This window comes from Rhinatrema bivittatum, chromosome 3, assembly GCF_901001135.1.
Source record: "Rhinatrema bivittatum chromosome 3, aRhiBiv1.1, whole genome shotgun sequence".
Classification (NCBI taxonomy): Eukaryota; Metazoa; Chordata; class Amphibia; order Gymnophiona; family Rhinatrematidae; genus Rhinatrema; species Rhinatrema bivittatum.
Window position 1 is genome coordinate 154,411,316 of NC_042617.1, and position 13,619 is coordinate 154,424,934.

Genomic DNA, 13,619 nt, shown 5'->3' on the forward strand with positions numbered 1-13,619 from the left:
TAAGAAGAAGTAATAACATCATATTATCCAGATAAGTTTGGTTCATAATTTTCAACATAAGTAACCTTGAATTGATGTAACAAGATTATTGCTAGAAATTTGGGGTGAATTAAGCAACAAAAACACTTAAAAATATGGACTGACCTATGATTAAGCATAAGGCAGAGTGACAAAGGTATACTTTACCACACAATGATGCCTATTATGATGGTCATGAATTACTGCGTTTGATAAGTTTAAGGAAAGAGGGTTCCTTCATCATTGAATTTGTAATTAGTTTGAACCTAGTTCCATCTTAAAAGTACATTGCCTTTCTGAGCTTTTTTCAAGTAGAAATATTTTGGTACAACATTCCAGAGGGTTTTAAAACATCTCACAGAATACTGTGATGTATGATGAGATATCTGTCTTTATAGTAGACTAGTATATGGTTCTTTGTAAGTTATGAGATACTGCCACTTGAGATCTCTTTAAGTATAATTGAAATGCTTTCATAACTATATATTAGGTTTAGCATTGGTAGCTGCTTGAAGTAATTGAGTTTAAAATATTAAAAGTATAACAGCTGTAGCAGATTATTTAGAAATCTATTGTCAGGTGTGTGTGTGTGAAAGTATTTATCAATAAGAATTTGAATTCCATGGCTCAGACCTTTAGTGCCCACCCATGTTAACCTTGGGCCCAGCCAAAAATTCATTTCTGGCTACGCCACTGCTCCTCACAGCCCGCTCTCCGTCTGCCACAGGTTCCTCTTTAACCCTGGGCATGGGCCAAGCCTCAAAATATGGAAACATTGGGGGCTCTCAAAGACAGCCCTGTCTCAGTTGCCACAACCCTCCTTTGGGCTATTACAGCCCCTTCATGCTGGCTAGTGCCAGCTTAAGTCTCTTTCCTCTGCAGCACCATCATTAGCAAAAGGGCATGCAATTGGCATTGCAGGGGTGTAGCATCCCCCAGGATTTAAAAAAAAAAAAAAAAAAAAAAAAAATTTTATTTCTAAATTCCAATTTCATTAATTTACCTCACCCCCGCCCCCCATGTTTCTCAAGTGGCAGAAGGAGAAGACGACAGCACATCGGACAGTGCTCTCCTCTGTGACCAAGCTCAACAGTGGTTTTCAAGCACAGTACCACAGCTGAATGCAGCAATGGAGCCTGGCCAGAGGAAGAGGAGGAGGTCTGCCGTGTTGCCAGTCTCCTTTTCCTCCTCTTGCAGCATGAACAGTGGGTGGTAGGGTGGAGGGAGGTGGTAGTTAGGGAGGTTGAGTGGGGGGCATGAGATGGGAGGGGTTAAGTTGTGTGAAAAAGGAGAAGCTGGGGGGGATAACGGGTGGGGGGGTGAGTGAAGCGAGGATGGGGTTGTGATAGAGAGGATGAAGGAGCTGGAAGAAGGGAAGAGATAAGGGACTGGGGAGATGGGGGAAGGTGATGGGGGACCGAGAAATCAGGGCTTCTGTGAATGAGATGCTGGGGGTCAGATGGATGTGTGTATGCGAGGGGCAGCAGGGGGACGGAGCAATATAAGTAAGGGGGTGAAAAGAAAGGAGAAAGAGAATGGGGAGCCTCTCCTCTCCTCATCTCTAACCCTCCCACCCAGATCTCACCTCCTGCTTTCCTCCCTATCCCCTATCTTTCTTCTTTTCTTCTCCTCCAGCATGCCTGATCTTTCTTCCTTCTCCACCCCGATTCCTAGTGCTTCTTCTCTTTCTGCCTTCTTTCCCCATCTTGATGATCCTCCTCCTCTTCCACCCCATCCCCACAATCCTCCCTTTCTTCCCACTTCCCTATCCCTCTTTCCTACCCCTATCCTTGATCCTTCTTCCTTTCCCTCCTCTCCTTCCCTTTCCTTATCCTTCCTGAATTCCCCATCCTGTGGCGCGCGCAAAATTTAAAATCAGCCCCCAATTGTGCTAGTTTTCTGTGGCCCTTTTCCAAGCCCTTTGTCACTGCACACAGAACAGACATATATGTTACGTCTTGTCAGCCTCTTCATATCCCCCTTCCCCTTTACTTTTGAGTCTTACAATTGCATTTTTGTACTTATTCCTGTCATTAATATATCTAAAAAAAAAAAATGTTTTGTTGCTTTCTTGTACCTAGGGATGTGAATCATTTTTTGACGATTTAAAATATCGTCCGATATATTTTAAATCGTCAAAAATCATTAGAGCCGCGATACAATAACAATTCCCCCGATTTATCGTTAAAAAATCGTAAATCGGGGGAAGGGGGAGGGGAAGGGGGAGGGCGGGAAAACCGGCACACTAAAACAACCCTAAAACCCACCCCGACCCTTTAAAATAAATCCCCCACCCTCCCGAACCCCCCCAAAATGCCTTAAATTACCTGGGGTCCAGAGGAAGGGTCCCGGTGTGATCTTTTACTCTCGATCCTCCGTGCGTTGTAGAAATGGCGCCGGCGCTACCTTTGACCTGTCATATGAAGGTCAAAGGTAGCGCCGGCGCCATTTTGTTTTTTTGTCCCCCGACGTCAGGAGTGTAGGAGATCGCTCCCGGACCCCCAGGGACTTTTGGCCAGCTTGGGGGGGCCTCCTGACCCCCACAAGACTTGCCAAAAGTCCAGCGGGGGTCCGGAACGACCTCCTGCAGTCGAATCGTTTTTCCGTATGGAAAAACGATTCGCGGTAGGAGATCGTTCCGGTGTATGGCCGGCGCCAGTTTCCGGTGTATGGCCGGTGCCATTTTCCATACGGAAAAATGATTCGCGGTAGGAGATCGTTCCGGACCCCCGCTGGACTTTTGGCAAGTCTTGTGGGGGTCAGGAGGCCCCCCCAAGCTGGCCAGAAGTCCCTGGGGGTTCGGGAGCGATCTCCTATGCTCCTGACGTCGGGGGACAAAAAAACAAAATGGCGCTGGCGCTACCTTTGACCTGTCATATGACAGGTCAAAGGTAGCGCCGGCGCCATTTCTACAACGCACGGAGGACCGAGAGTAAAAGATCACACCAGGACACTTCCTCTGGACCCCAGGTAATTTAAGGCATTTTGGGGGGGTTCGGGAGGGTGGGGGATTTATTTTAAAGGGTCGGGGTGGGTTTTAGGGTTGTTTTAGTGTGCCGGTTTTCCCGCCCTCCCCCCCCCACTGGACCCCAGGTAATTTAAGGCATTTTGGGGGGGTTCGGGAGGGTGGGGGATTTATTTTAAAGGGTCGGGGTGGGTTTTAGGGATGTTTTAGTGTGCCGGTTTTCGATTTACACGATAATTAAAAAACCCAAACTGCGACGATCCGATTCCCTCCCCCTCCCAGCCGAAATCGATCGTTAAGACGATCGATCACACGATTCACATCTCTACTTGTACCATCTTTGCTATTTTTTCCTCCATTTGCAGCTTTGCTATCCTGACTACCTTCCCAATTTCTCTTAGCTTTTCCAGATATTGGTCCCTGTCTTCCTCTTTCTGCAATCTCTTGTAGTTTATGGATGGAAACCTTTTTTCCCTTTCCTTTTCTGCCACTTCTTTAAAAAACCACCGTGGCCTCTTTTTCCTCTTATCTTCATTTACTTCCCTAACAAAAAGTGTTGTCCTTACAGTACCTCCTTTCAGTTTTGTCCACTATTCTTCTACTTCCCATAGCTTATCCAATCCAATTAATGATTCCTTGAGGTACTTCCCCAAAGTTAGTTTTCCTGAAATCTAGGATCCTTGTCTTTGAATACATTACCATTACCGTTGTTCTAATATTCATGTATTTTATTCATGTATTTTATTTTTTTTGTAATATTGCACCACGCTCTGATGTTGTAAGATTAAGTAATCAACAGGGTCATTCATCAAAATGTGTTGGGGCATTGTCATTGGTGTTAAGGCCCTAATGCCCACAATAATGCCATAACGCATGCGTTATTTTTCGTGTCACGATATGCATATACAAATTTTAAAATGTAGTCAAAGGGGAGGAGTTTGGGTGGCATTTATGAAAATGAGGGATGTTTAAAGTTGCATGTAATAGCATAATGCACATTATCACTGTCTCTAGGGTGGCACACATATTAGTCAAATTTTTATACCATTGACAAGGGTCAACTAGTAACTCAAGGTTAGGTTTTGATGGTGGTCTAGGGTTTGGGGAGCAGTTTTACATGATCAGTCAGAGGTACGAACAGCTCAATTCACACCAGTGAAGATTTGATGTGATTTGGAGTGAGGAAAGGTACACACAGATGAGATTTGTACATTGTACTCTCGACCTAGTTTGATGCAATCTCTACCTAGCTGCTATCTAGCCAGGATGAGAGTACAATGTACAAATCTCATCTGTGTGTACCTTTCCTCACTCCAAATCACATGAAAGCTTCACTGATTGTCTGTGCTTTTCATACCTCTGACTGTGCATGTAAAACTTCCCCCCCAAACCCTAGACTACCACCAAAACCTCACCTTGAGTTACTAGTTGACCCTCATATAGTGATATAAATAGTTGACTAATGAAAGCCTAATAAGGAGTCTCTCTCTCTCATTCATGCAAAATGTATAGCAAAAAAAACCACTGCCTGTAGGCCCACATGTTGTAATTAAGGGTTGGTAAATAAAAAATAGTGAACCAGCCATGATCACTAGATCCCAGGTGCTCCACCACTTTGACATGTTGTGTCAATTTCACTACCAGTTGCCAAAATAATTCTTCCTGCAAACAATCCAGGATCACCATGCTTCTAGTCAACAGCACAGCTGAGATGGTCCAGTCATCATCTGGTGCACCTAAAATAGAATTTCCCTTTTCATAGCAATTTTGTGAATGTCTTCAATTAAATCTCTTTCTTCTACCTGTGAAACAGGTCTGTCTATCATTCCCATATATATGGATGATCCATTCCCTCTTTCCAGATTAACCCACAGTAGGTTTGCCCATCTGTTCTGTAACATGCTGCACCTCTCTTTGGCAGGTGGACCCCAGTCTCTGCTTAGTAGCCCTTTAAACATCATTCCATATTCCAGGAAGCCAAGATACTCAATAGCACCGTCTATACAATCATTTATTCATCTCCAAAATGAGATGTCTGGGCCTTTATCTTTGTCTGGAAGGACTAAGAAGAGTACCACCTATTTTACCCACTCTCCCAGAGCCATGAAGTCACTTTTGATATGCTTTGTGGGGTATCTAGCAGTATCCATGCCAATGTGAATGAGCTGCACTGAATCATAGTCAGTAGTTTAGGTAATTCTCTGTGATCTCTCCATAATCTATATTTTTTTTTTTAGTTAATACATTTATGTTCTACTACATTCAATAATGACTGATGAGTGTGGATTACAAAACTGATGAACATAATCACATCAAGCTAATACAAAATAACAAAACACAACAAAACAAATTAAACAATGAAAACAAAATTTGAAATACATCTTTCATACAATCTGTGTTATTTGGGTCTCTTAGTCATGGAACTGAATGAATGCAGTGGTGGCAAGATTTGCAAGCTCTTTGGAGGGTTGTAGGTTTTGGACCCCTATGGAGCAGAGAGGTAGCAATCCGGTGCCTGTTTGACCATTTATAGTTTAAAACAAATGTAATCTTCATGTATCCATTGGGCCCATGTCTCTGCTCAGATCAGGCTTTCCCCACTCCTTTTACCAGCATGGCTTAACTCATGGCTGGCTTCATCCTCTCAGCAGGCCTCACGATGAGGAAAGACTGAGGAGATATGGACATCATGGTTGGCAGACGAAAAGTGCACTGGGGTTTGGGGTGAATGCTGGCTGGTCTCCAGGACAGGTGCACAGCCAGCAACTTTGGAGAGTTGGCCCATGAAGATGAGGGCTTGCAGGGTGATGCACCTTGTTTGTGTGGTAGCCAGCAAGCCAGATCAGAGCTGTGGTGGTAATGCAGCATGAGTGCCAGGCAGGCAGTCAGTCATGTGTCTTGGCTCGGTTAAAAAAAAAATAAAATAAAAGGATGAATTTTCCAGTGTCTGGTAGTGGCTGGGGCCAAGAGATTCTTGGTGTGGGATTCTGTTTGTGGGAGGCCAGGGCCGGCACGTCTATTAGGTGAACTAGGTGGTCACCTTGGGCGCTGACCATTACTGGGATTCCAAAGAGCGGCCATGTGGGGCCACTAGCGGAGTCTATCCCGCTCACAGCAAAGAGGAGTAGAGATTTGGCGAGGGTTGTGAGCAGTGTCCATCCTGCTCACAACCCAGAGAAGCACACACTCTGTGGACGCGAATGAGGTAGGAGTTGGGGCTGAGACTGGGGGGGGGGGGGGGGGGGGGGGGGAGGCGCAAGGCTGAAGGTTCATCCAGGGTGCCTAATACTCTTGCACTGGCCCTGCTGGTGGCCCCCAGCTAGGGTACCTCAGCAACGTGAGGACCCCATAGAAGGCCACGCGGATGCCCACAATGAATAAATGCTTTAAAAAAAAAAAAACAGCTTGACCTCATTTGCAACAGCCATGTGGGTATTGTGGCTCGGGGAAATTGTTTGTTGGCAGGCGTGGCCTTGTCCAGATAAGCAACAACTTCCTGGAAAAGCGGAATAGCCTCTTGGTTGGTTGGACTTGGCCTAAAGGGGGTCTTTCTTGGTCAGAAGCTTGGGGTGAGAGCTGCCGTGTGGCAGTGGAGAATGTTGGTCTATGCAGTTGGCTCCAGTCCACCAAACTAGCAACCATGATGTCAGGGGGAGTTGCAGTACAGGGTAGTGAGCTTGTCTTGCCTTGGCTCCCATTCCGTGCATGTCAGGCACAGTAATGTATTACTTACAGTGATCACACAGATGCAGAAAACAGACTTGTGGGTGTGGAGAGGACCAATTAAAGTTTCTCATGGGAGTCTTGAATTAGATTGTGGTGGATTGGCAGACTGCACAAACAACAGCTACAGCAGATATTTCCTCATGGAGTTCCTTGATCCATAGTAAGTTAAGAGTTAAAATAAAATAAAAATAAAGGGGCTCACATTGGGGGCTCAAACTGCTTCAGCAAGGGGGCGTGAAGATCCGGTCATAGCCCAGCATGACACCAGTTGGCTACATTGTCAGCATGCATGCGAGAGCTTGCTCCTTCAAATTTTTGGGCTATCACGTGGAGCTTCATTTTTTCGGGCTGACATGTGGGGCTCTTGGCTGGTGATCCATTGGGTGCGGCTCCCATTTCCTCTCCACGGGGGTGGTGGTCCTCCACTGTGGCTTGGTCTTGTTCAGTACAGGGTGAGAGCCTCCCCAGGTTCATTTACAAAACGAAGGAGAGATGTGCAGGGATCTGCCAGGGGCTTGTGTCCCGGTCTATCAACAGTGCGGGGCGGGATGCTAGGCTTGATGGTCTAACCCTGTGTGGCACTTATGTTTCTTTGCAGGCCTTCTCTGACAATGACAAGAATCCTTTCAGGTTGCCATCACGCATGTAGCGTATTATTGCAAGAGCAGTTGGTTTCTGTTTGGGTCAGAGTAACTGGGATCTATTGATACTTCCCAATACCACGACACAACAAGGAATAAACAATGAAAAACAAAATGAAAGCGCTAACACAAGGCAGTTATTTGCATGTTGCTCTTACAATTCTGCTCTTCTTGGCTTAATATAATAATTTCATTTTCCAACAAATCTCATAGTGCAACTTGATATTGCATAATGGTTTCAAATAGACAAGTAATTTTGCATGGAATGCTCCTGGGCCAGGGATCATAATAAACTTAGGATTGTTCCTTGTGAATGATGATATGAATCTATTTTCTGTTATTAGGTGGTCAGCTTTGCCAAGATAATTGTAATTTCTATAGCACATTGAATCACCCTCTATCCCAGCTTGATCATTACAGCAGCTACAATTCAGTACTTTCATGACAATCCTGTAATTCTACTTGCTAGCTTTAATATTCATGGTTAAGTGCCACACAAAAAAAAATAATAATTTGCATAGCCTCAGTTGACCTGCCCTCTGCTTGTTTCGTAGCTTGGATGCATTTTGTACCAGAGATAATATCTGATTGTTCCATGGCTTCAGCAGTAGTTCTGTTGGTCATAAGCACAGGTATGAAGCTACCACATGCCAGGGACTATCATTGGGCTTATCCCAGAGAGTGGGATCCTGTTCCTTCACCCTAATTGCTGTATTTTGACAGCTTTATCTCTGGCTGGCTGCTAAATGTGCTTATTTAGATAACTTGTAGGCCCTGCTCTTGATGACCCATATAAAGATTTTTGCAGTGTCTCCTTGTTTGCAGAAGATTCTGCAGCTATTTGGCAGTCACAGGAAGCTGGCCATCTCCTTAGCTATGGCACTTCCTCTCTGCTACACTATGATCAAGGACATAGGGCACTGTGATTTGAGGTGCAAGGTCATTCATGATGGTGGTGATGTTTTCTGGAAAAAGATGCCTCATAAAAATCACACTCTGGTTTATTATCAACTGCTCTATTTTCTAGGACATAGGAGTTTATATCCACAGCCCTAAATGCTGTATCCCTATCAGCATGACCTCTGTGGCCCTGCCAGGCACATTAAAGTAATTAATGTTCAGGACACTCATATAGGCCTGGCAGCCAGAGCCCCTCAAATGACTCGTGCAAGGTTTTTCTCCTGTGTTGCCCTTGCTGGCAGTAGGTCCTGCAGTTATAGTTGGCAGTCACGGGAAAGGTGTCATCCAGAAACAGGCCTTGCCCTTTCCATTAGCATGCAGCTCTTCTTCTCAGTGACACTGAGGGCAAAGGAGGAGGGGCGGGGTGTAGCTGGGCTATTCATAGCTAGCACTCTCCGAGTGGTTAGGAATTGGCTGTTAGACACGTCCACCTTTGTCAATATCTCCGCAGATCAGGAATTAGCTGGCCCTGTGTCACTAAAATCCGTCCTACAATCCAAGTCTAGTCAACTTCCCATGTTCCTTGTCCAACATGTTCTCATTCGACCCATCCGCCTGACTTGGGTTAGACTCACGAGATTGCTGAAGACAGATTGCGTCTGTGCATATCTCCTGCCCATCCGTAGGAACCCAGATTTTACACCCGGCTCACAGACAAAGGCTTTCCACCGCGGGGGGGGACAAGGGAATAACACAGTTGGGGCATGTCTTAATGCCGGAGGGTGAGATTGTATCCTTCCCAGAGCTTAGGGCACTATATGCTCTCGCTGCGACGGAGGTATTTCCATATTTACAACTTCAGCATTATGTTGGGAAATTGCCTTCTGTTTCCCTACAGGCCTCGATCTTTCAATCCCTGGATAATATTTGTTCGGTTGAAGAGCCCAAGGTGCCTTCGCTATCGATTTATTATAAGCTCCTTAAACCTTTAACTGTCATTAATACTTGCTCCATACTAGTCGAGCGGTGGAATTGGGATGGGGTGTTTATGGTTACGGCGTTCATAATTCGAGCCTGTTTCAAACGAGTGTCCCAAATCTCGGTGAATATGACTTATAGAGAAATGCAATATAAATTTATTTGTCGAAGTTATGTTTTGGCCTAAGGCGCATTCCAGCTCAGGCTTTCATCCTCCTCTTCTTGTGGGTACTGTGGACACCTGCCTGGCACTCTGTCCCGTGCCTTTTGGGAATGCCCCCCTATCCAGAGCCTTTGGGTTAAGGTGATTCGATATTTAGGAACCCTACTGGGGGTAAATATCCCACCCTCTCCCTTGTGGGCATTTTTGACTGCATTTCTCCATTACAAGTGTGAGATTTGGGATCTCGGTTGCTAATTCGTAAAGCTTGTTTGGTGGCCAAAAAGGTCATTTTATTGCAGTGGAGAGATGACACCCCTCTGTCACATTGGATGTGGTGCAACAACTTACATCGTATGATGCTACTGGATGCCGGGACCATGCAACAGTCTCCCAGGCATTGGAAAATGTTCCTGGCTACCTGGGACCCCTACCTGCAATCTCTCCCACCTCAGTCTTGTAGTTTGATATTAAATGAGTGGCATTGATTGGACTAATAGCTCCTGCATCACTGGATAAAGGACACAGTGACGGATTAATATTGGAACATTTAGACAAAGCTTTTCTTTTTTTAAGGGGTGGGGGAGGGTATGTCTGTTACTGTTTGAGGTTATGTTATACTCACAGAGAGTGTTTCAGAAACTATGCACGCTCTGTATAACAATACAGAGCGTGCCTTTAAAACAATAAAAATTGTTTACACATAAAAGCCCGGTGTACGCATCAGTTAGGGGCTGCACGAAAAAGTCAAGCTCGTGCATGCTATTTTAAAAAGTGCCCAGATATGTGCGTAAAACCCCTGCACGGACATCTGAAAAGTGTCCAAAAAGGGGCAGGATATGGTGCAGTGGGGCATTGAGTGTTTCAGGGCTTGGCCAAGAGAATTGCGGTGTATCTTCATTTCTGCTATTGATGACATGCAAGTTATAAAAGGATCCCACCATTTCTGAGTGGTTTAAAAGGTCTGGGGTAACTGGAGGGGGTGTAGGTTATCAAACCAGGGGGGTTTCAAGGACCTAACTGGGTGAACTGGTGGATAAATTGGTAAACTGGCAATAGCGTGGGCGCGCAACCCTTTTAAAATCTGACTTCCACAGTAGAAGCAGGATTTGCACTCTCATACCTGCGCATGCAGCCAGGCTATTTTATAACATGCGTGCATGTTATAAAATGGCCATGTCCCTGGGTGTGGGCCGCCGCACATGCGCCAGTTTAAAAGTTACCATCCATGTGTACACATTAATGGAGGTCGGGGTATCTTGTTCCGGGAGTTGCTAATTTTGGTCCATTCAGACCGCTATCGATTAGTACAGGTGGTTGATTTGTGCTGCTATGGCTGACCTATGGCAGGGATTCCTAGGTTGATTTGCTATTCTGACAGCACATACATATGAGTACATGTGCATGATTATAATTTTTAAACTGTCATTTTAATCAGTGAATCACTTCTGACATCTGGTTGTGTGTTCTCTTCACTGGCTTACATAGGGTAGTGGTGTACCTCTCTGGCCTTTCAAGACAGTTCTTGCATTAGGCATGGTAATTTTAAATCCATTATCATCTGTCTAGGTCAGCAAATCGATTGCTTCTCAGCATCTGTTCCCTGGCTGCCTGTGCCATAGGTGCTTGGCAGTTCTGCTATGAGTAGCGTATCTGCTTCAACTCCCTTATCCTTTTAAATAAGTCTGTATAGGTAATCTACTGCAATCTCTTGTACCTGTATGCTTATCGTATGCTTAATCATGCATGGATTCTGGCGGTAAAGTCAGTGAAGCTCTTGCCTTTTGCAGGCACATCACCTGTAGCAATCTGGCACACATATTCAAGTGCATTGCCTCTCTTTGCAGTAATGTCATATCTTGGGTTGCGACCGAACTGGCTTGTGGTTCATTTCTTTGTTTTCCTTCAGCCCCTATTTTGGCAGGCAAAATTCACATTGGAGTATCCCTTTCATACAGTCTTATCGTCATACCCGGGTCTAGGTTGTAGTGTGTCTATGATAGGCATTGTAGAAACTGGGCAGATAGCACCATAATATTGCAGATACACAACTCTCTCTTTGGTCTTGCCCCATGTATTTTCGATCTTTTCGTGATTTCTAACACAGTATTAGAAATATGTTCCTAGAAATATGTTCCTGTTTTGTTCGGTTCCTTCAGAACAGTACACTCCACTATTTCTTCAAACCTTCTGTATTTATCTCCGTGGCATATCATCTCTCTGGTCTTCCCTGTGTGCTTCAATTTCTGCAATCCATAGTGCTAGGTAGATGGTGGAAATGAGACTGAATAAGTCTTCACTAGGCAGAAGAAGTCATTAAATTGCCTGCTGATCTTTTTTTTCTTGCCCCCAAAAGCAGACCTGGTATATACGGGGATATTCTGTGTCTGCATGCAGCAGTGCTTGCATACGTTAATCATTTATTCTTCCTATCACAGGTGTGCACCTAAATTTTCCCACCCACGAGGTTCAATATATCTTCACACTGCTGGCTTGCAGCACGACTTCTCCATAAGAAGTGGAATTGTGGTTTCCAAACAATTCAAGTTACTGGCAGCCTGTCTTCACAGCTAATGTCTATTTGTTATCAGAGCTACATGCTGGGTTGCATCACATGCTTCACCTTAGGCTTATGAAAATCATTGTTTTATCTTTCTCTCAGAAGCATGAGGAGCCCAGGGCATGTAAGCAGTCTGGTCTGGGAGGGATGGCTATTGCTTTGGTTTCTTTTTCTGGGCAGGTAATTCTATGACCTCAAACTGACCACACTGGAAAGGTTTCCTCTGGAAGAGATAAGTGGTAGCCCAATGTGGCTTGGCCAGATTGGGGCCATTTTTTGTTTAAGCAACATATTGGGGCGGATTTTAAAAGGGTTACGTGTGTAACCCTTAAAAAAAAAAACCCTTGCGCGCGCCGAGCCTATTTTGCATAGGCTCGGCGACGCGTGCAAGCCCCGGGACGCACGTATGTCCCGGGGCTTGCAAAAAGGGGCGGTCCGGGGCGCAGGGCTGGGCGTGGCCTGGGCCTCCAGGCACAGTGGCCATTTGTCGCTGTGCCCGGGATTGCAGGCTGGCCGTTGGAACTGGAAACCAGAAGCCAATACAATAATGGAAAAACAGAAATATCGTCATTCCACAAGACTTCCTACACTGGGAACGGGAGTAGTTACGCACGCCTGCGGTAAAAGTTGTGCACAAGCGCCCATGTGCAGCTTAGAGCTGCACACATGCATGAGCGCAGAACTTTTCCCATGCATGCGTGCAACTAGAGGGAACAGCAGTGGTGGGTGCAGCACTTATTGTACGGGGAGGAGAGCCAGAGAAGACACGATAGCTTCCCAAGTTGGTGGTACATGGCCCACCCCGTTTTAAAGTTGATGGTGCCTGTGCACCATTGTCATTATGGACACTACACCCATGCGTCCAAGTACCCAGAGGTAATTCTATACATTTGTTTTGAACTGTTGGGTTTAAATAGGTAGCTGAATCTTTTAGTTTCTAAATTAATTCCTCTACAGCAGAGCTTCCCAAACCAGACAGGATTTCAGGATATCCACAATGGGTCTCCAAGTGCATGCAAATACATCTCATGCACAGTCATTGTGGATATCCTGGAAACCTTACTGGCTGTGGGGTCACAGGAAAGTTTTGTGAAGTCCTGGCTCTAGAATATGGTCAAGTTTGGCCAATAATCCTAAGCCCAAAGACAGTTTCCACTATCTGGCTCATTAGCATTTTCTCTATGAACTTGAAATTGCAGGTTATTCATAGCCAACATATCACATTTACCAGATGCTGCAACACTTGTCCCTGGAGATCAGTTTCATGCTATACTTGCTTTTATGTTTTTTCTCCAATATTCTATGAAGACACCACTGATTATGGGTAACACATGAAAAATCCGAGTGGTCTTACCTTTCACATTGTTTTCAAACTGGCAGTCTTCTCCTGTTCCTTTGTACGTCCAGTTGAATTGGAACCAGAACCAGGAATGAGATCTGGCACTATGAGTCTTCATTCACAACTACCAGGGATTTTTCCTCCATTTCCCCAACATATCTAGCCTGATCATTGCAATGAAAGTCCTGCGCCGAGGGCTATGCACCAAGGTCTTTCCAGAAGTTGGCAGACATTGACCCTGAATCCACTCTTAAGCAATGATCATGACACCCTCCCAGGCTTCTGTGAACAATACCTCTCCACAGCATTCCCAGCCAAGTCGGGGTGCGGAA